Genomic DNA, 22,366 nt, shown 5'->3' on the forward strand with positions numbered 1-22,366 from the left:
GAATATCTCAGCGAGAAGTTTCTGTATAGAGGATATTTGGGTTGCATTAAATTGACATACTTTCTGTAGGGTTTCAGAAGGTGATAAAATTAAACCCGAGTTAGTATTTATATACAATCAGGTTCCAATGAGTTGTATAGTCTAGATATTCGGTTATACGAATCCGGGGTCGTTCCTGAGAAAAATCCGGGGTCTTTGAGTGCACAGTGTTATGTAAACATACCAAAATCTCCATAGTAAACCACCAAGTAAACCTCGCAGGTTCTTTATAGAATCTGAATCGTGCAATGTCAAGGTATCGTTAGTAAAGAGGCTTTTTTATGCTTAATCAGGCAGAGAGTTTGGTTATGGATAATGGTGTAAGATTTTTTCATCACTAAAGATTAAGGTCATCAGAAAAGAAGAATAACGTAAACTTTTAAAATGATGTGCACCTAAAAGGAACAAATATAACAATTATATAACAATTTAGTGTAATGCGGTCAAATTTGGGTAGATTACAAGTGCATTCAATGTTTTTGATTTCATTAAGGAACTTAATTTAGGCCTGTGGCTTGTCGGCATATGATAAGAATCAAGCACTGCAAATGCATGTAGCTAGAGTAAATTGCACTTGTTGTTCATCATGTAGCTATTACAGTCAGTATATATATATATATATCTCCTGTATGGTTTGGTTACCAATTTGTCCTATATGGTTGGACAATTTTAGCTATCCTATATGGTTGGATATGCTGGATATATATATATATATATATATATATATATATATATATATATATATATATATATATATATATATATATATATATATATATATATATATATCCTGTTTGGTTACCAATTTGTCCTATATGGTTGGACAATTTTAGCTATCCTATATGGTTGGATATGCTAGTACCTATATATATCCTGTACGGTTTGGTAACTAATTTGTCCTATATGGTTTGACAATTATCTGCCACATCCTATATGGTTGGATATGCTTGTATACGGTATACGTTGAGTGGTTCAATGCCAGGGTAGATGTGTTTAATAGGCTTTTGAATGATAGCTTAGGAAGAGACTTTGGCTCTGGTGTCAGATTCTGGCGGTTTGTTTAGTTATGTTTTATTGTGCTTCTAAAATTCGTTATATTAATTCACCTTGGCATGCAGTCATCAATGACTTACCTGTGTGTGCGTTCAGGTGTGACGTTAGCGAGAGTGTTTGAATAGGTTTTCTCGTCAGACTTTTTATTGCTGTTAGTGTAATTCTATGTAATAGTAAGATCATGTGAAGAGAAATCTTCGTCCTGAAGAATGTGCGGAGCGAAGCGGAGCCATTTCTTCATGACGAAAATTTCTCTTCATGTGATCTTACTGACTTAGAACAGAAACTCAGCCAATCAAATGAATCGAATGGATTAAAAATTAACTCCTCCCACGGCTGTGTCATATATAAGGCTCAACTTGACCGCTCGTCGTACACATCGAGCACGCAATCAATATCGAACACACGCGGTTTCAGAATGGACTCCCAACCCATTCAGGTTAGCACGGGATTATATGAAATAGCTTGATTTACTGGGGAAATGGTATGGTGAAGATATTAAAGTAACTGAACTAATGGATACCCATGTAACAAGAATCGTAATATCTATATTTTTGAAAAATGATTGTGTTAAGATGACAAGGCCCTAGTCAGCAGGAGAGGGTATCGCTGTCTAATATCAAATTTGATGGAAATTATGATTAAATCTGTCTTCAAAGACAAGGTTCGTCTCTGATATACATGACGATTGTTGTATTTTCTGTATGTACTGAAATGGGAAAAAAATAATATTCAAAAAGGCGACAAAAGATTACAGTGGAAAAATAGTGTAGCAAGGCTTAGAAAGTTTAAATATCATTGTAAATAGCACGTAGGTTCTGAATAGTTTCTTTTTGTGTGCTGAACAAAGACCAATGAAGACAACCATATAACTGTCAAGTGAACCAATCAGACACCGTTGAATTTTTCATAAATAGAAGAATTCTTCACCATGAAGAATCAATTCTTCGCCAGCAATGGAAGCATTTGATTGGCTGAATAAGTAGGTTATGTGCTAAACATTTAAAGAACAGCCTGTTTCTATATTTTATTGTATTTTTGTTCACTGTATTACTTTTTCATTTAAATGTCTGAGCAGAAGTAAGTGACCGGAAGTATTGTCAGCCATTTTGTATCTATGACAACTGTTAACAAACTGATGACATTGAAAGTATCTTAGCGTTTATGTTATATTGAACTCAAACATAACTATATGGTTATTAATTAAAGCCAGTATATTTATATTATAGTATTGCCATATGTAGAGTACATAATTATTTACTGATAAAGGAGAGTTAATATTTTAGCACCATGCTGAGGTGTTGTTGGTAAGTCTGATGACGACGATGATGTCGATGATGTGATGATGACGATGATGATGATGTCGAAGACGAGGATGTCAATGATGATGATGTTAATGAAGACGAAGTCGATGATGTTGTTTAGGCGCAAGAATCATTAGCAATCGTGAATCAATACTACTGATTCTCAAACAATAGTCTAGGACTACAGCCCCGGAAGTTTGGAGGATAGTGTTGATCCGAATGTGTGAACTTTCGTATTGATGTGGACAATACTGGCAATGTTGATAGGTTTGAGTTACTGAGAACACGTGTTGAAGACAGTTGAATAAAAACCTGTTGATCATTTTTTTTTTCATTGTAAATATCATTTTCTTGGTACGATCATTTGAGCAAGTGTGCGTGTGTGTGATTGTGTGATTTATTAGTTTAATTGTCTTTTCTTATATTTTTTTGTACAGAAATAAATTCTTGTTTTCGATTTGAAAAGGAAAGCCTTGCTTATTCCCCGTTACAGCATACAATCAACATTTAGTTAGCTTTCACCACCTTTTAGTAAGCTTTCAACCACTTTTTAGAAAGCTTTTAGTCACCTTTTAGTAAGCTTTTACCCACTTTTTACTATGCTTTTAGCCACTTTTTAGTACGTCTATGCATTAATTTGATAAAACTGCACAATTCATTATTTCTTTTCAAAAGGTACTACTTTATATTGGCTAATCATCATTTTGTTAGAATAATACCAAAAACATTTTGAAATCATGAAAAGTTAAAAATCAACTAAAAAATGACATTGACTGTGCTGTCTGAAAATGATTTAGATTCATGTAACTATTATTTTTATGTAACCATACATTTTTGTACATGCACTTATTCCATTTCATATCAAAGATAATACATTCGTTTAAGTTTAAAAACGAAATAAATGCATAAACATTTTACATACTTCCTTCATAAATAAAATTGACAACGCTTTCTTCTCCGTATGTAAAGTTTCTCATTGTAACTGTTTCGTAAAGGTAAGTAAACACGTTTTCATCCTCGTCTGGATCGATCCAGTTTGAGCACTGCACACTCAGAAGTACAACCAGTGAGTCTATAATGAAAACAAATGAGGCAGAGCGTTCACAGATTTAATTGCATAACTTTTTTACAATTTCTTTCATTGTAAGTAGTATATCATATACAGTATTATTATAAACGTGATATATCCTTTTTGGTTAAATGTTGTTTTGTTCTGTTGTTCTTAACCGTGCCTATAAAAATAGATTAAGGAAATAGAATAATTCCTCAGCTGAAGCTGAATTTGTAACTATTCCGGTATATTCGAATTCATTATCTCATTTAGATGACAGACAGATCTAATAGAAATTGTTAGCATTTTTAATCAGTGTAATATATCGTCAAAGAAACGGGGTGCAATTTAATGTAGCTATACCCCTTAAAAAGTGTAATATAATTAACGTATTACAAAATTATCATTCATATTTAAAATCAAATTCTTCTTGTAGCTCTGTTTTTAAGCCTTTATTTTTGAAGTCAATTTTTGTAAGGCTTTCAATTTTTCTTTTCGTTAAAGGATTATTTTTTGTGAAAAGAAAATACAGTTTTTGCAATGCATTTTTTTTAAATTAGTGTACTTTTATCACACTATGTTGAAAGTTTAAAACATAGAATTCAATACTGAAAAACGCACAATTTGTAGCAATAGATTTTTTTAAAATAACTGTTAACTAACAATTTTTTCCCATGTATATCTTTTTAAAAATGGACTAAAATATGTTTAACCTGTTTTCTGATTAAAAGAACAAGCGCCTCCAGTAGGTGGCACGTTAGTTCGTAACTTCCTATATACGTCCCCACTTATATCTGATTCGTTGTCCACCGTCATATATAAAGTCACCAGGTAGGTATTTCCAGGTGTTAAAAGGAACTTTGGTAAGACAAAACTTTGTTTACCAGCATCTTTTTATGAAAAAAAGTATAAATAATTTCAACATCAACTCAATTATCATGTTCTTAGGATAAAAATTGTTGGTTTCTACGTGCCAAAATAAGAGTTATCAAGATTTAGATACTTTATTATAAAATATACCAGTCCCAGTGACCATAGGCAAAATCTGAAAGCCGGATCCACTTTCGTCTTTCCACAGTTGCCACTCAAACTGGACCCTGTGTTCTGGTTTACACGACGCGCACCAAGCTATCAAAGCCAATTTAGATGAAACGGCAACTTTGTCGTCGCAATTTAAGCTGCAGCTGTAAAAATTACGTAAATTAATTGTACATTTAATCAACTTTCATTCAATGAATTAAAACTGAATAAACAGACGAATCTTCTTGAGAATAATTGCATTCTTAATAGCAATACTTAATCTGCAGATCAGTCGATCCCTCTTTCTTGAATCTTGCAATTTGAGTGAATTGGTTTTGAGAGGATCCCTCCATCACAGTTACCGTAAGAGCATAGTCAAATACTTCTGACACTGAAGAGGTCAACTGACCAACACCACGTGACACCTCTTTAACAAAACACGCGCCTGATGATATGTCATTGAGAATTATTTTTGGTCCTCTTAGATTCACTGGGGGGATTCTGTATAACGTCAATATCAGTGTTACTTCTTTATGATCAGCAAGAACATACTTTCTTTACCTTTAATTAATATATCAGTTATTCGCGTTTTGTAAATATAAATACCTTTTACATGTCCATGAAAAGGTCAAGTTTTCATTTTCTCCAAAATCTCCATTTGCTACATAAGATTCAGTCAAGGCATCGAATAAAGAATTGTTAGACCTTATAGTATAATCTCCACCGCTGATGTACGCAAAAGGAAGGGAACTAAAGAACTGGACGTAACTGTATTCAGATATCCAGGTTTTGCTGAGGGATATATTTAGTAGAAGATAAAATTGTCCTTCTGGCAATGCATTTCTTTTAATAAGAAGTGTACTCTTTCTTTCGTCAAAAGGATTTTCATATGGGTACAATATATTTGTTTTTCCACTGCTGTTTGCTTCATATATATACCAATGAAAATAAGGTTTTTCATTCTCGCAGTAAATATGCATTCTGTTTCTAATGTACAAATCACTAGATTTATAGACTTTCATTGGATTCGTGGGTACCGAATATTGTCGATTAAACATCCCCCTTTCGTCAAAGCATGCATTTGTAACTGTTATTTTCTTTGTCATCGTTTTGTCAGCAATGTAATTTGAACAATTAACACTAATAGTTGACACTCCAATACTTGTATAGCTATATACAAAGACTAACGGTTGTGTTTTTGTAATATTCTGTGTTTTGTAGAAGACACTATCGTGATCGACAGCATCTCCCGCTTTCAAGATACAAGTAACGTATGGACTGGGTTCCCTAGATGAGGTGCGAACTCTTATTGTTATGTCTCCGGGTGGAAGTGGATTTGGATATGGTCGAACATCAAGATATAATCTATCTTCTAACTTATAATCTGCAATCAAGGGTTGATCAAGATATACTCTTTCTCCATAACCAAACACTGATGGAAAGTAAAACCCATACTCAAGATACTCGACTGTGTATGTGGACACATTCATAACATTGTTGATGGCATTATAAGAAGATCCCCTGTAAATCGTAGACGAGGAGTCTGTATAAAATGTATATATAGCAGCACCTGGAATACCTTTAGCAGCAAAGGTGACGTTTGTGTACCTAAAGTCAAATTCTGTAGGATAACAACTAAATTGAATCACCCCTAATGTTATATTGCGATGTAATATGTGGTTATTATTTTTAGACCCTATTTCAATTGCCATGGTATAGGTTCCACGTTTGACAAAAAATGTGTGGGTTCTTGTTTTAGAGACTAAGGGAAATTCTTCCACCGGCGAATTATCTCCAAAATCCCAAATGACAGTTATTCCAGATGGAAATCTTTCAAATTTCTTTAAAGAAATAGTAAATGTAACATGAACAGGGACAGAAACGGATCGTTAATAATGTCGGTACTCCTCAGTGGGCTGCACTCGTTCTAATGTCATGCTCATGGGAACTGGAGTTTCATATTCAAACTCAAATTCGGATAGCTTGTATGATTCAACATACATAGTAGCATTGACACTTTGAGAAGTTAGGTCATTTGTGCAGGTGAAATTAACATTCTTTTGTCCCGCCGACTCATAAAAGTAAACCTTCCAGATTGGTATGCCATTAGTAAGATTAACTGATTGTGTCTCTTCCCATTCGCCATATTGAAAAATGCATCTGACGTTTGTGGGGTTGGGTTTTTCTGATGAATAATGTAGAGTCAGTTCAGATTTCCCATCAGGTATTTGTATATACTCGGTCAATGGGTATATGGATAGACTTCCATTAGGAATTGGATATTCAACCCTTATGACTTTATACCGAACTTCGGTATACATTGTATTCCAGATTGTCCATGTAACGTTGTAAATTCCAGGAGATGAGTATGAGTGTCTTAATGAGGAAAAGTAGTCGGAAAACGACTTCCAGTATGTTCCTGACTCATGCTTGTAGTTTGTCTCGTCTCCAAAATCGAGAATGAAATGAAAATTAAACCGAATTGACTTGAAGTAGAAATATATCCATTCATCCACAGCTGCTATACTTTTAACAATAAGTTCTTCGTTCATTCTGTTCCAAGTATAGACAATTTCACTTGTTCTGTAACTATATTCATCATAATATATATCTATACTCAAGGAGTGGTTGCCTTGCGTATTGCAGTACGTTTCGCATACAGATGTCGTGTTAAGACTTTTTAAATTCGAAATCCTCACATAAGTACTGCAATTTGGACCATGACTGTTATAAATCTCTATTGTAGCATTATGACTGATATTGGTCGTTTGTATATCTGCAGTGATCTTCACTTCAAACTTCTCTCCAACTTCATACACTTTTGATTCATTAAAGTTTATCGTCACATTTTCTATAATGTTGCCTGAAGTAAAAATAATTTTATTTTTGACAATTTACGAGCATCATTTTTATAGTGTTACAGAAATTTGCCCTTATATTAGTAGGTCGTAATAAATGTTTAATGTAACTTAGAATACAGTTTATGAACACAGCGAATACATTTTTTTCTATATCCCACCCTGTATCAGGCCCAGGGCTGAAATTGGTATAGGGCTGAAAAAAGGTTCGTTTTATTACGTTCATTACAAACTTAATAACTACTAGATATCATTGAGATGGTGGCCATCTCAAAGGACCCTACTTTCAGCAAGGAACATAAAAATGCAAGGTAGCTGAAAAGGGTTTATTTTGAAGAGTAACATTTAATTTGTATTATAATAATGGATGTGTTGTAAAATCACGAGTACTCCATAACCATTCTCAAAACACGGCAAAAAAGTCAAGAATATTTAAAGTAATCATTTCGTAAGTTCAATGGTCGATACAATGACCTTGTCAGCAAATATAATCTATCATTGAGTCAAATACTGACTGAAGTTTTTTTTATACTAATTGTTAGTTTATTAATTATATACGTCTGAATTGACGACGGATTTTCCCCTTATTTCCCATCATGACAAAGAGCACATGGCGGATGTGACCGGTCGGCAGGGGATGCTCGTTCTTCCATGGCACCTGATCCCACCTCTAATGTTTTGGAGGTTTGTGCTTGATCTACTCGTTTTTTGTATTGTTTTATGGCCTTTGATATTAAATACTAATCGTTATCTCAATATCCTTCATCCCATATCCTTTAAGAAAATTGTTGTAATCCTCTTTCAAAATATGAAAGAAAAATTAAAAAAAATGTTACGTTCCCAAAGTCAATTGGTAACGTTTGAGGGTGACTGGACTTAAGGTAAAGAAATTACGCCCCGAACAAAAAACCGAAACTTTTACCGTGACCCTTAACCTAAAAACTTCAATAAAGGTAACTGCAAATCCATTGACCAGTGGCAGTCTGTGAGTGAGGTATGAGCCAGATATATTGGGCCAGGAAGAGATAAGTATGCTCCGGACAAGACATCTCGGACAGACAGACGGATAGAAGGACGGATGGACGGACAAACAGACTGATCACTATAAGGTACCTGCAGAGAGGGCCCTAGCAAACAGAGCAGTACTAAACAAATAAAGGTACTATTAAATAATTATAGAATAAGATTTTTAAAAATCAAATAAAAGTATGCCCGGGTTCTAAGGTACCGGTGTACTTAAGTATAAATGTTGAAAAAATATCAAATACTATGAATTGTTGAACAACAAATGTGACAAATCAATAACAAAGAAATGTATTTCAACAAAAAATCAGATTGATATTGTTTTAATCAATTGGTCTTGAAACGTTAATAGAACTTACAATATCTGAAGATCCGTATTCCAAGGGATGTTACTCTGATACCGGTGTATATGTATTGCGTGCCATTTATGTTAATAATAACAAAATTGTGTGAGACAATTAAAATTAAGAAAAATTAATTGAAAAAAATTTATTTTATTTACAACTGTATCAATGAAAATCAGTAATTTTTCATTTCTATACAATTTTTTCTTATGTAGATTTTATGAAAAAGTAGAAGAAACATTTTTGAAACATTTACAGTTGCAAATTGAATTAGATAATAAATCAAAATTTCAAAAATCTATCTACTTTTGTTCCTTTAACAATAGGGACATTTAAAAGAACAAAATTCTTTCACTTCCTTTTCCTTACAACAAAATGATAAATGGGTCCAATGTCCACAATCGTCAGATTTTGCCCATTTCAGAAAAGTTAAACTGGACATCTTTTAAGTTTCTCTGGTTTCCATAATCTACATACACAACACACTTCATTCTCCGTATTTTCCAGATTATCACTGTCAACATCTTCCATGCTAACATAGCCCCCTAAATGTAATAGGGGTATGGCAATGACACAAAACTCCTGTTAGGGTTCTTCAATATTTTATTTCACAGTGGAGTGATCAGTATATCATTATTAACACAGCCATGTAAATATCAAAACAATAAATAGGATGTAAATATCACACACATAATGTTCATTACTTTTACATGAAGATAATACTTAGATTATCATTCTCTATATCTTTTACATTATCATCAAAGGGAGATAACTTTTGAATATATAAATCTTTACATACATGTATTTCTCCAAAAAAATAATCATAAGAAAATATTCAAGATAAAAAACATATTAATCTCACCATTCTGTGGGAACAGGCTTTCCCAATAAATTGTCTGATTGACAAAATGTATGTCTATATCTAAATGAATGGTGATTAGAGAAGGAAATCTTCAGTCTAAAGTCAATATCTATAGGTCTGGTCTGATCAACCATGGAACAAGGAATGGTCATAATAAAGCGGGAAAACTCTAGACCAGTCAAGAAAACCAATAGAATCCAACCTTTCAAATAAAAAACCAATGATCTTGATGTTGATTGCCAACTTTTTCTGGAGTTTTCTTGATAATCTTAGATTTTCTGGTCACTGTTGTTGGTTCTGGTTTTTCTTTTGATGCTTTTTTTGGCACTGCATTCTTTTATTGTTTTCTGAATTTTTTTGCTTCAATAAATTGCCAGTGATTGATTGATTGATTGTATATTGTTTAACGTCCCTCTTGAGAATTTTTCACTCATATGGAGACGTCACCGTATGCCGGTGAAGGGCTTCAAATTTTGACTTATAAAAGCACTCAGGGCCATTGAGCAGTGAGGGTTCTTTATCGTGCCAGCGCCTACCGTGACACGGGACCTACGTTTTTAAGGTCATATTTGAAATACCCGTGACTTTCACTTCTAGTGCCGAGCGCTTGGCGAAGGAACAATCACTACCTTTGTTTACGTCTTAGGTATGACGCGGCGCTGCGATCGAGAATTGAACCCGGGCCTCCTGATCACGAAGCGAACGCTCTACCACTAGGCTACCGTGACCGGTAAATTGCAAGCGATAAATAGAGGAATGGAATTTTTCTTCTTTTTTGGGGGGGAAGGAGGGGGGTTACGGTCTGGATCTTTCTAGAGTCCAAGAATGTGTCATCTTGGACTGTCTCCATCTTTTCTTTCGCAACTTTAATTTGTAGAGGTTTGATTTTTATTATTGTCAGTGGTATCGTCCTTGTCTTGATTGCATATTATGGATGGAGCAACTTCTGAATTTAAATTGACTTTGGTGTTAAATGGATAGATTCCTGGGTTTTTGTTTTAATATTGATGTTTAGTTTTCGGGCGATAAGGCTATAAGATAAGGTTTTCATACAAGATGTTTTGCTGATTGGTTGATTGTATATTGTTTAACGTCAACCTCGAGATTTTTTCACTCATATGGAGATGTCACCGTATGCCGGTGAAGGGCTTCAAATTTTGACCTTTGCTCGGCACTCAGGGCCATTGAGCAGTGAGGGATCTTTATCGTGCCAACGCCTGCCGCTGACACGGGGCCTCGGGTTTTAAGGTCTCATTCGAAGGACCCACAAGTTTCACTTCAAAGTGCCAAGCAAATGGCGAAGGAACAGATGCTACCCATTTTTTATTGACCTAGGTCAGTCGCGGACGAGATACGAACTCACGATCACGGATCATAGAGCGAGCGCTCTAAAGTGACTGGTACTAGATGTTTTGTAATACTGGTTCCTGGATCTCTTTGTAAAAACATCTGACACTCTTTATTATACATAGATTTCAATGGACCGAACATAGCACCATCTAATGGCTGAGTAAGGTGGCTAGTATGGGGCGAAAGGACAAAAGATGACATTATGTCATTTTGCCCAGTCCGTTATGGTAAGACTGACATTGGACCTGTGTCCAACATATAATACCAAAACAAACCTCTGGTTCCTATTGTCACTTATTCCCGTGTGCTTTGCAAAGAATTCAGTCGAGTACTTTTCCAATATTTGTGTGTTTGATCATTCGGTCTCTGTCAGGATGCCCTCAACCTTAGGAACAGACCCTTTCAGTAGATCATCCGACCATCTTTGCCCCTTAAACACAAGGGGCAAATGATTTTTGATTGCATTTCCAGCAGCTATGTTGGTGGTAAGTGATGATCTAGCAGATATGACGGCTTGTGGTTTTGTGCTTTACTACAAAACCTTTTTGGTGGATTGTGCTCTGTGTTGATTGCAGTTTCATAAATTTGTATTAGTTATGCAGTATTAAAAATTTGCTCAGGGGTTTGTTTTAATTATGGATAACAGTTCTTTGTTATAGGAATTCAGCTTATCCCTAGATGCTGCCTCAGCTCTACAGGTTGTCAATTTCTGTGGAGATGCTTCTTTCAAATCTGGCCGTCTGTTCAAGATTCCAAGGTTACTTAATGATGATGAAGTTGACTTTTTGTGTGTTACATGTAGATCTTTTCTCAAACTTACTGCATGTTCCCGAGCCAATGACTGAACTCCTCTTTTGTTGTAGCCGTAACCAACATCAGCCATGTATTTAATATGGGCAACCAGTTTTTTTCTTCATCTCTGTTGAAGGTAGCTGTAAACCCAATTGACTCATCGATGTGAATAATTCTCAAAGTTCCGAATGACCGGTTTCCACGTCCCACAGTGGGATTCGAATCCGCGACGTAAGGATTGACTTCTCACTTCGCGACTCTAAAGCAGACGCTCAAACTACTCCGCCGGGCGGGCGACTTTAACTTCATTAGAAATCACATATGTAATATTTCTTATATTCTAAATATATTTTTGCTGGAACTGCGTTCCATATATTTTTTTACAACATGAACAATCACGTGATATATGACCTCATTCTAGATGTTAATGTACCAGACGACAACAGAAATGCCGACTAAATTATGTGCGATATGTCTTTTATTTAGTGTGTTCGAAAAGTTTTCTTTTGAAGGCACGTAGTTATATATAGGATATAAATAGTAAGGCCATGCGGTAGCACGGCACTCTAAGCTTGCTCGCTAGGATTTAAAGATTGCAAGAAATATAGAGGATAGTAATACAATGGAGTGTAATGAATTTGGGCTATACAGTTGGATTAATAAAATGGTTATGTATTAGAATTGAATAAAAGCACTAGCGAGCAGCGTTCCTACTTAACATGTGTTGTGTTTTATTCATTTAGCACTTTATTAATTTATATTCGGACGAACAAAGTGAAAGGGAATATAATAAGTATTTAAATACAATTGTAAATTGGCTACTTTTGATGTTTTTACGATGTAGGGTATGCAGACTATTGCTCGTTAAGTTAAAAAAAGTTAACGATCCAATGTAAAATGCTAATTACTTACCAGACGATGCGACATTTTGAGTTGTGAAGGGAGAGATGTGACAGCAATCTTCCCTTGAAATGACTAACCGCTAGGTGTCGCTTTACGCACGCGACTTTAAAAATAGAACCACGGGTATCGTAGGACTGGAGTATAATTATATAATTATCAAGAATTTTATAGAGAGTATGAAAGAAAAAAAATAATTGGATTATTATCACAAGGATTTATTTTCAATTTTGATCTACAAGGGATATAATTTCTGCACTCTTTCTTTAGCAAAGATTTGATTCGTGTTCTAGGCAGGGCTTCCGTTTTGAAGCCTTGACCGACAGTAAACTATAGAGGTAACCCATCTATATATATACATGGTCGTGGGTCTTGCAGGTTTCATAACAGTATTACACTTTGGTTCACGTCAAATCATGGCTGACGCAAAATAATCCCGGAATCTTCCCTTCCGATACGGGCATTTTGATATGAGACTGGAGCTGAATTTTTTTATGAGATGAAAAACAACATGTAAACTTCCTGTATTGACCAGATTTATTAAAATTTAGGGCGTGCTGATTTTTCTATATACTGTCAAGAGTGGGGAGTGATTCGGCCCTGGACTAGATTTTCAAGCACCTGCTCGACTTCGACCGAAACAAACTTGCGTGTCTTGCTGGATGGCTATGTATTTTTTGGTACTAAAATCTTTATAAAGAATGGTTTTACAAGATCTGAAAAGGAAACTTCTCAGAAGTTTGTTTTGAATTAGTTACATCTACTCAAACTTGCGCATTTTTGGTAAGAATATATAGCAGAAATTAATACTGTTGTGACACCTGCAGTCGTTCGTGCCCAGATCGAAGTCGTGCACCATTTTGTTTGATGTCAAAAGTTGGTCACATGCTATGATATTACGTCATAAACAAATGGTTTTCAAGAAAGAGAGAGGAAGTGCCTAATCTAAAACAAAAAATTAAATAAGCGGAGGAAACATTTATTAATTAATCAAATATTCATAAGCATTTGTAAAAGCCGCCATTTTGCTAATACTCGTTTTAAAGTTGCTAAATATATACTCTACCTGCACAGAAGCGCCACCTATTGACACGACGAGCACGTGGATTAGTAGCACAATCATACTGGGTATTTTATTTTAATTTTTCCTTCTGTCAAGAATTTGAAAAGATGACTTCATAAAACTAGAGTCCTTATACTGAAATACGTGTACAACTTATTGCGTAGGAATACTTGTAAAATAAGAGTGATAAAAAACTTATGACTTACTTTAGAAAAACAATCGTAAACCTAATCAAATCTAATATATTCTAAAAATGATTGAGTTGATCCTGGAAGAATAACATCGTAGTCACCTGAAATGTGTTTTTATTTTGTTTTCATTTTTCTTGGCCCAATATTTGCTGCTACATTTAAGTGCACGACTACTGGTCCATAACAAATTTGGCCGACGTAAACCTCTTGGTTCGTGCCCCGATAATAAATTCAATAAAGCCCTGAGAAATATTTTAATAAGAAAATTAGACAATTACACGGTAAGTTAAATTATCAGATGAAATAACCATAATTTTCATTTAAATTGTACTTAGCACTGATATTATCTTAAGGGCACGACTAATGGACACTCGAGGGTAAATTTATAAACTTAAAAATGGATCTCCAAATCACCTACTGTTCTACTCTAATTAGGGCCCATTAATTTTTTGCCTCTTTGGGGACTTGCACAATCAATAATTTTCTAGGCCTTGGAATTAATGCAGGAATGAAAATAGACCAGCCATTTTCACACTTCCCGGTAATTGTAAATGATTCTTTTAATATTAATTTTAAAAAAAGATAAGCATCACTAAAAACATCCTGGTGGCGCATTTTCAATCTAGACAAAATGGGTGTAGCCTACATACCAATTTACTCATTTTGTAAAAATTTAATATTCATTCTGCAGTTAATGTTTCAAAAACAGGAAAAATAATCAGGTAAATAGGCAAATAAATTTATATTTTGTTTGATGTCAAATGCAAACAAAGATTGCTTAGAAAATTGTATTTTATTTATTCAAGAATTAAATAAAAATTGTTTAAACAGGATGAGTTTTATTTTATTTTAGGAAGCCATAAAACAGAGTAAAATGTTATGTGTATTTCAAAAAGAGAGTTTCGATTTTACCTAAGCACTGTAAAGGGTTGATTTGTATATAGGATTAAAATAGGCAAACAGTTTCTTTTTTCATTTCATACTTAGACCAGTATACGTGTGTAAATCTGTAATATTAATAGTAAACCTAAATAAAACATTTTTTTACATTTTTATTGAAAACAAAATCGCACCATTCTGGTCTTTTTTGGAGGGTGACACCCCCCCCCCCCCATAGGATGTGAACTTAACTCTTCTCATACTTACACTTCGCACCTCCTCATTAGCCTACACACGAACAGAAAGGAATATTCTCCACTTAGACATCTTAGGTGAATCGTAATTATGTATTGGTGTAAAGCTCAAAATAAAAAATTTAAAGATAAATCCATCAAAATAATATTTTATGACTTAAAACAAGTAATTTATTTAATTCAAGTTTCATTTTTTTCTTTTGGGCTATTTTAAATTCCATATCATTCAATTGTTTTATATTATCATTAAAGTTCACTCATGGTCTTTTTTGGCTCTGTGAATTTCTGTTTACAATTCATTTAATATCATTTAGACCTTTGGTGACTGTGTATCTATCAAAAATGAAGTAATTTTCTAGCTAGTCAATGCTAGATATATAACGTCACAAAATGTGTCAATTTTATCAGATTCTGGGGAAAAAAACTACCTAACAGTTAATTTTAAAAGCTATTTTTGATATTTAATACATGCAATTTTTGATATTTAATGCATGCATAGAGCGCAACATTTGATCTAAAATATGCAACTAGTAAATTAAAGAACTGTTTATGGGTATTATAAAACATGTTTTACTTTTCAGAACAGAGGGTGCGCTCATATTATTTTCCTTCTCTGAACGTACTCAAATATACCTAGTATTCAAAATTCAAGGATATTGCAATGCCATAAACCCTGTTTTTCAAGACATGGACTTGTAGGGGAAATCTTTTGATAGGAAATGAAAGCACAGAGTCTTTATCTTCACGTTTAAAATCGGCCATAAAGTGAAAAGGAATAGCTACATGTAGGTTTACTTTATGCATAAAGTGGCTTTGTCCTTATATCAATTAGTAAACAATCACCCCCTTCCCAGATCCCTGGTGCTGGCTTCATTATTCAACCAAGTTCAATTTGTTATTCTGGACGACGAGATAACGATGAAATTTCTTTTTGAGAATCTAAGTCTTGGAAATCAGGCTTTGAGAAAATGCAATCTTCTTGAATGTTGCAAAACAAAAAACAGGCGTATTTGATTACCTTCAGCAAAGAATTAAAATATGAGCACATCCCACGATTCAAAAATTAAAACAATCAAAACATATTTTTTTAATCTTCATAGACAGATCTTTCCTTATGTAATTGTATATTTTGGATCAGAGGTTGTGCTCTATTTGAAATATTAACCCATATTCAAGCAACCTCAAAGAATATGGGCTTTTATCTCAGTGATACATGTGCATTGCCTTTATTAGATTGACTTTAGACATTAAACTTTAAATTTATTCTACACTGTTCTATACCCCAAAAGTATCACCAACATATGAGCTGTTTTTATTTTCATCTTTAAAGGGGAAGCATGTGGTTTTTCTACATGTGCTACATTTCAGCCTTTTGATCTTCACCCTTTAATTGTGTCCGGATCCAAATATATAGTTCGTGACGTAATTTCCTCGTTTCTAAGCAAAACAGCCGAACACATTGGTTCAGATCATAGGCTTCTAAATCGGGGAGGGGGGGGGCTAGTTGGGGCTTAGCTCCTCCCACCCACTTTTTGCAAAGACAGACATATAATAGGCATTTGAAATTGATTTATCTTTTTTGTTGATTTAGTCCCCCCTTTCAATTTGCTTACGACGGCAATACAGATGATAGAAAAAAATAATTTCAATTTTGGATTGTTATTTTTAAAAATATGTTTTATCTTGGCAGTGGTCTTCCTAATAGGGCACGTTTGACCATTTTACAATTAAATTTAACTTGGATTGCACATAATTTCATCAGATTGAATGTTAACTAAACCTACTGGTATAATTTTCAAATGATGCCCTTTATATATTTTTAATATAGAAATTATGAATAAAAAGAGGTTTTAACAAATGTTTTACCACAGAAAAAACCCACAGTACATAGGCTTCTGAAGCAAATTGAAAGCGTTAGGAGATTGAAGGTGAGGGGGTATAAACCAACAAAAAAAGGTAAACCCCAATTTTCAATGCCTATATTATGTATATATTTGCAAAAATGTGGGGGGCAAAGCCGCCCTCCTAGCACTACTCACATCCCGGTTCCGTCGCCTAGGCAGTTTTACCGTTATCTCGTCGCCCAGAATAACAAATTGAACGTGGTTGAATTATGAAGCCAGCACCAGGGATCTGGTAATGTCGACCTACAATATGCCAGCCATGGCGAAATAACTCTTGCTTAAATCACCTCGAAAAAACCATACATTTACATAATTTCTCCAATCACTGCTTCGTGTTGTTATATTATATGTACAAGCCGTTCTTTAAAAATATATAAGTATATACTGTTTCATAATTCCATGAACTTTAAAGACCCAATTTTTTTACCGTACGGTTGAGGCGGGGGAGTGGTCTAAGTAACAGTGATGTTATTTACCTGGAAACCCCCAATACTCAAGATGTCAAAAATTTATGTACAAGTAGCAATACACAGGAAGTCTGTGTTTGGTATTCAGGGTATACTTTGAGTGAAACTACTTGAAATAATTGAAATATTTCAATATAGAATTTATTTATGAACATTTTCATCGATATCTATTGAAGAAAAATTATGAAGAAATATCGTTTTTATATTACAAAAAAGGAATTAAAATTAAAGAAAAGAACAAATCAAAAGTACAAAGTAATTATATCTTTTTTTATTTAGTGTGATATTAAAATAAAAATAGAAATAACGGGCGTAAAATATTCCATTTATAGGCATATGGCATATCCGTCGTATGAACCTTTACCATGTTTTACAATGTACCGCGATAGGAATATTGTTTACGTTGTGTCGAAAATATTCACCATTTCCGAGTGTTCGTGTGGTTTATTCCCACTTAGCCAACATTTTGAAAAATCCTATTCCCACATAGCCAACATTTTGATTATTACACCTGAGTGATTCACAGGTTATAGTCTGTTTTCTGGTATGCATATATATATATAAATGACCTGAGAATTAATTCCTATGGGAAATAAAAACAGTGTAAAAATATACCAACCAGAGGTAAAATTTGAGTCAAAATAAATATAAAATTATAAAGAAAAAAATTAAAGTTCAATAATTTTTTTATGTAAAAAAGTAAAATTTTACCAGATAATTAATTAATTCAACAAGTAATTAATTTCAATTAATAAATAGAATATTAATTATATCATTTAAGTAAATAAAAAAAAAAAAAGAAATAAATATTTTTTGTTTACCACACAACATATTTTCATTAGAAAATAAAAAAAACGTTTAAGACACTCTAAAGAAACAATTATGTATAATAATTAAAAATGGTTGTGTTTATACAAGTAAAAATACTTGTACATAACATTACCGATACACAAGTTAAGTATATTAAGAGTCAAAATCAGCAAGCATCGAGCATTGAATGGAAAGTCAAAATTTTATTTTTTCAAAAGCTTTTGGTATATGAAAGATTTTGTCCTACCTAATGCTAAAACACAATTAAAATTTTTTTCGAACATAGGAAGGGACTGGTATCCAAGGAAATTCATTTCCTTAGCAACGGGCTCATAAATCCTTATGAAAATCAATGATTTTTAGACAGTTTTCTATGAATATGTTTTCTGAACGTGATAAGATATGGTATTTTGGTTACTTTATTTGTTGAAAGATGGAATTACTTTATTCTTAAAAAATAGGAAAAACAAAATTTCTGTAGTGATATTGTTGCCATGACAACGGGAAAAGAACATGGCGTCAATGCTTATCAATTTTTAAAAGAATGACATATGTTTATCACCATATACACAAAATCTACAACCACAGCTGGAAAAATGAATGCTGTGATCTTGCTAGGGGTTATCTATATGTCATATCTATACAATAAAATTTGCAGGCAACTTTAGCAGAAAAAAGTTACAAATGGTTAAAATGTGTGACAATCTGGCATTTATAAGCTTTTTTGAAGGGGTGGAGGTAAATTGAATACATGTACAGTGTCCATTATATTGGTCATATTGGTCTGATCATAGCATACTCATAATTTTACTATTGTTGATAAATAAATGCACATTAAATTTCAAAAGGAATTCATATTCCTCACAAACGAAACTTGGAAATAAAAGAGGGGGGGGGGGGTATAGGAATCACCTTGTCACATATCCATATGTATGTAAAATTTTGACTTGTCCATTACATTTCAATGAAGCACAACTGAAAGTTCAAACTTGATATTAAGATTGCTTATGATCTGGAGATGTGTCCAAAACTTGACCCAAGGTCATTTGAACAAGTTCAAGGTCATTGGTAGAAGAATAGTGCAATCTTTGCCCATTCTGTAATATTCTAATGAAAAGACTTGAAGTTTCATCTAGGGGATTATTATTTGAGCTGTGGGTTTGTCATGACCTTGACCAAAAATTCATTTGGACACGCTTGACCTTGACTCAACGACATAGCTTTTTCAAGGTCACTGCAGTAAAAGTGTTTTATTTATGAGTTTGGTACATTAACATATTTAACTTCGAATGAAGAGAAATTGGAAGTTTGTGTTCTACACAAAGGTTTTACTACCTATGACTTGAGTATATGTCATAGTCATTTGGGTATGTAAATCATCAGTAGCAAAACGTTAAAAAGGTTTTAAATAAATGTTTGGACCTTTTTTGTAATAAAAAAAAACGTTTAATGTTATACCAGGAGGGTTGATATCATTTTATGAGCTCGCTCATAATAATTCTAGTTTATGAGAGAGAGTCACTATGAAAGCTCACATAATTTCAATATAAAACCATATCAATCAGGCATGTAGCATCAGGTTTGGGTTGGGTGGGGGGGGATTGACATCCCCAACTCAAATTTTTTCTCAACATAACCTGATGTTTAACCCCCCCCCCTGAGTTTGGAGAATTTCTCCACTAGTTTTCTTGCAGTTATTTTATGCCTACCCCACACCATGCACTTTCAAAAATGATACCATGTCTGTCAGAACGAATGACTGCAACCTTTGGTATTGAACCTACGATATATTCTCCTGCTGTCCTAAATAAGAAACAATATTGCAAGACAGCTAAGACCTCAGTAGCTACTGGTACCTAAAATGAAAATCTGGAAGGGCTATATATATATATATATATATGAATGTCTAAACTTGAACTGACCCTAAAAGATATTTCATATTAATAACCCTAATGGATAATCTTTTGAATGGCATATATCGAAATTTTTGTTGTATTTATATTTAAAAACATTTTGAAAACAATGTAGAAATCAGAAGAAAATGACAAATATGAATATTTTTTTATGTAATACCTAGAGATACGAAACATAAATTTGAGAAACGTGGCATCTGACATTAAACTAGTCCTCTTTCTTTTTTCTCACAAAAACATTATGTCAGTTTTGAAATTAATTGATTGATCATTTAATATTGACCTCGTTTTAATTATGACACTTCAAAATGCAGAATATAAAGATATGTTTCAGATTCTTCTACTATCTAAGTATGAATCTGCATGCAAAAAATTGATAGTTATTAGATTTACATCAACAAAAAATGCTAACAGACAAACCAAGAATGTTACTTTTCGATTAAACATTTTTATTTGATCCACTTTCATGAATACACTGTACAATTTATGGATCTATTTTCTGGATACCCACTCACTTCCAGCATCAATGGTCTGTACTGTAATAATGTATTCTCATAATCTGAAAAAGTGATTAAATTAAAATGTAATAATATTATACAGCTTTGCCTTCATATACTTGGAACCATTTCTAGTTGGGCTTGAGCAATGATGCAAGGCATGTTTATTGGAATCAATTAAATTCCAAGAAATCTCAATGGTTTATCATTTTATTTTAAAAAGTTAACGTTTTTACTAAATGTATTATTTACATGTTTTTCCTGTCTAATTCTATATCAGCTCATCCAATTCTGTTTTTGCTTCTTTCCGAGTTTGGCTTCAAAGTGCCGAATTTCATTCTATAAACAGAAGTATACAACACAAAGTTGAGACCATATTGATCTTAGATATTCTTTGAATTTAAAAACTTGCAATTAAAAGGTCAACTGGTTCCATAAGTTTTGTCAAAACTCTAAATTATGTTTTTTATTTCTTTCCAATACCCCCCCCCCTTTCCCAAGAAAAAATGGAGTATAGATATTCATTTCATAAATTTACGTGCTTTAAATCTATTGATGCTTATCATCTGAACCTAGTTGACCTAAATTAGTTCGGTGGTACCGGAGAAAATATTAGCTGAATATGAGTTTTCTTTTATTAGTAAACATTGGATGACATTAGCAAAAAGTTATTATTTTTTAAAATTAATTATTTTACTGTGGTATATATACAATTCAATTACCACTAGTCCACTACATAATACACTTGTCTGTATCACAATACTTCCAAGGTAATCCCCTTTCCTAAACTAAAATATATTAAGTACAGAGTTAACCCCCTGCCCCTTTTTCATTTTTTTTTACGGACGCCATAACAAAGGTCATTCCATTTTACAAATATTTCATACAGTGGTGGTTTTCATAAATTCATTATTTTTCATGTAAAGAGCAGGTATTATCTTAAATGGTAAATAAAGATATCTACTGAACAAAAATTTTATTTACCCGACTATCAGTTATAATCATTATAGCTTGTGACAGTGGTGAATGACTTTGGTTACATACATTCCGTGAATACAACAAATTAAAATTAAACAAAATTCAAATTAAACTTTATAATTTTGGATACAGTTATGTGACTGGTCATGACCAACTTTTTCATATTAGGCCCGTAGATACAATCTAAGTTGGGGGGGGGGGGGTTAATTTCATTTGCTCATATTATAGTTTAATATCGGCTATATTTTTTTTTGGGGGGGGGGGGCATACCCCCTCCTCCTGGTTCCTCAGGCCATGCATAATCTTTTCTTTTTTGTTATAAAATACTAAAGTAATGCTAACATAATCAATCAGAATTGCCAAGTGTTAGATATTTTACTGCATGGTTAATTTATGCTATACATTCTTCAGTAACTGTTGTAATGGTAAATTGTAAACAATTCAATCACTCACCGTAATTAAGACTCATGAAAACGCCAAAACTGAGGCTCAGACTGCTCCAAGTTTGTAATTTTCTGCTAGTCTTCTGTACATTGTTATTGAAAACAATGTAAGCAAACTACCGTTTATTCCTCCTATGTTAGAGAGCTACACCAAAGGGAGGTAATTTGAAGCAAAAGTTACAGAAAATTATGGATTTAAATCAGTTATCATATATAAATGCTTTAGTTGCCTGCAGATTTTTTTCTTGATTCTTCTAGAAGAAATACTGTTTAATAAATATTTTATGTTGATAAGCTTTAATGTGGTTGTAGATTTCTTATAATGTACTTCAAATTTGCTGTTTTTTAAAGCAAAATAAACCTCCAAAAAC

General features: G+C 33.3%; 1 long non-coding RNA gene across 1 annotated transcript; it reads right to left on the reverse strand.

The window, feature by feature from the left end:
* Positions 1-20,584: 20,584 nt before the first annotated feature.
* Positions 20,585-22,142, reverse strand: LOC134275537 (uncharacterized). The gene is made up of 3 exons (XR_009993842.1): positions 22,006-22,142; positions 20,827-20,913; positions 20,585-20,636 (listed from the first exon to the last, which is right to left on the reverse strand). It is a non-coding gene; the product is annotated as an uncharacterized LOC134275537 (long non-coding RNA).
* Positions 22,143-22,366: the final 224 nt, after the last annotated feature.

This window comes from Saccostrea cucullata, unplaced genomic scaffold (assembly GCF_032062105.1).
Source record: "Saccostrea cucullata isolate Sc308-1 unplaced genomic scaffold, CSIRO_AGI_Scuc_v1 ctg12944, whole genome shotgun sequence".
Taxonomy (NCBI): Eukaryota; Metazoa; Mollusca; class Bivalvia; order Ostreida; family Ostreidae; genus Saccostrea; species Saccostrea cuccullata.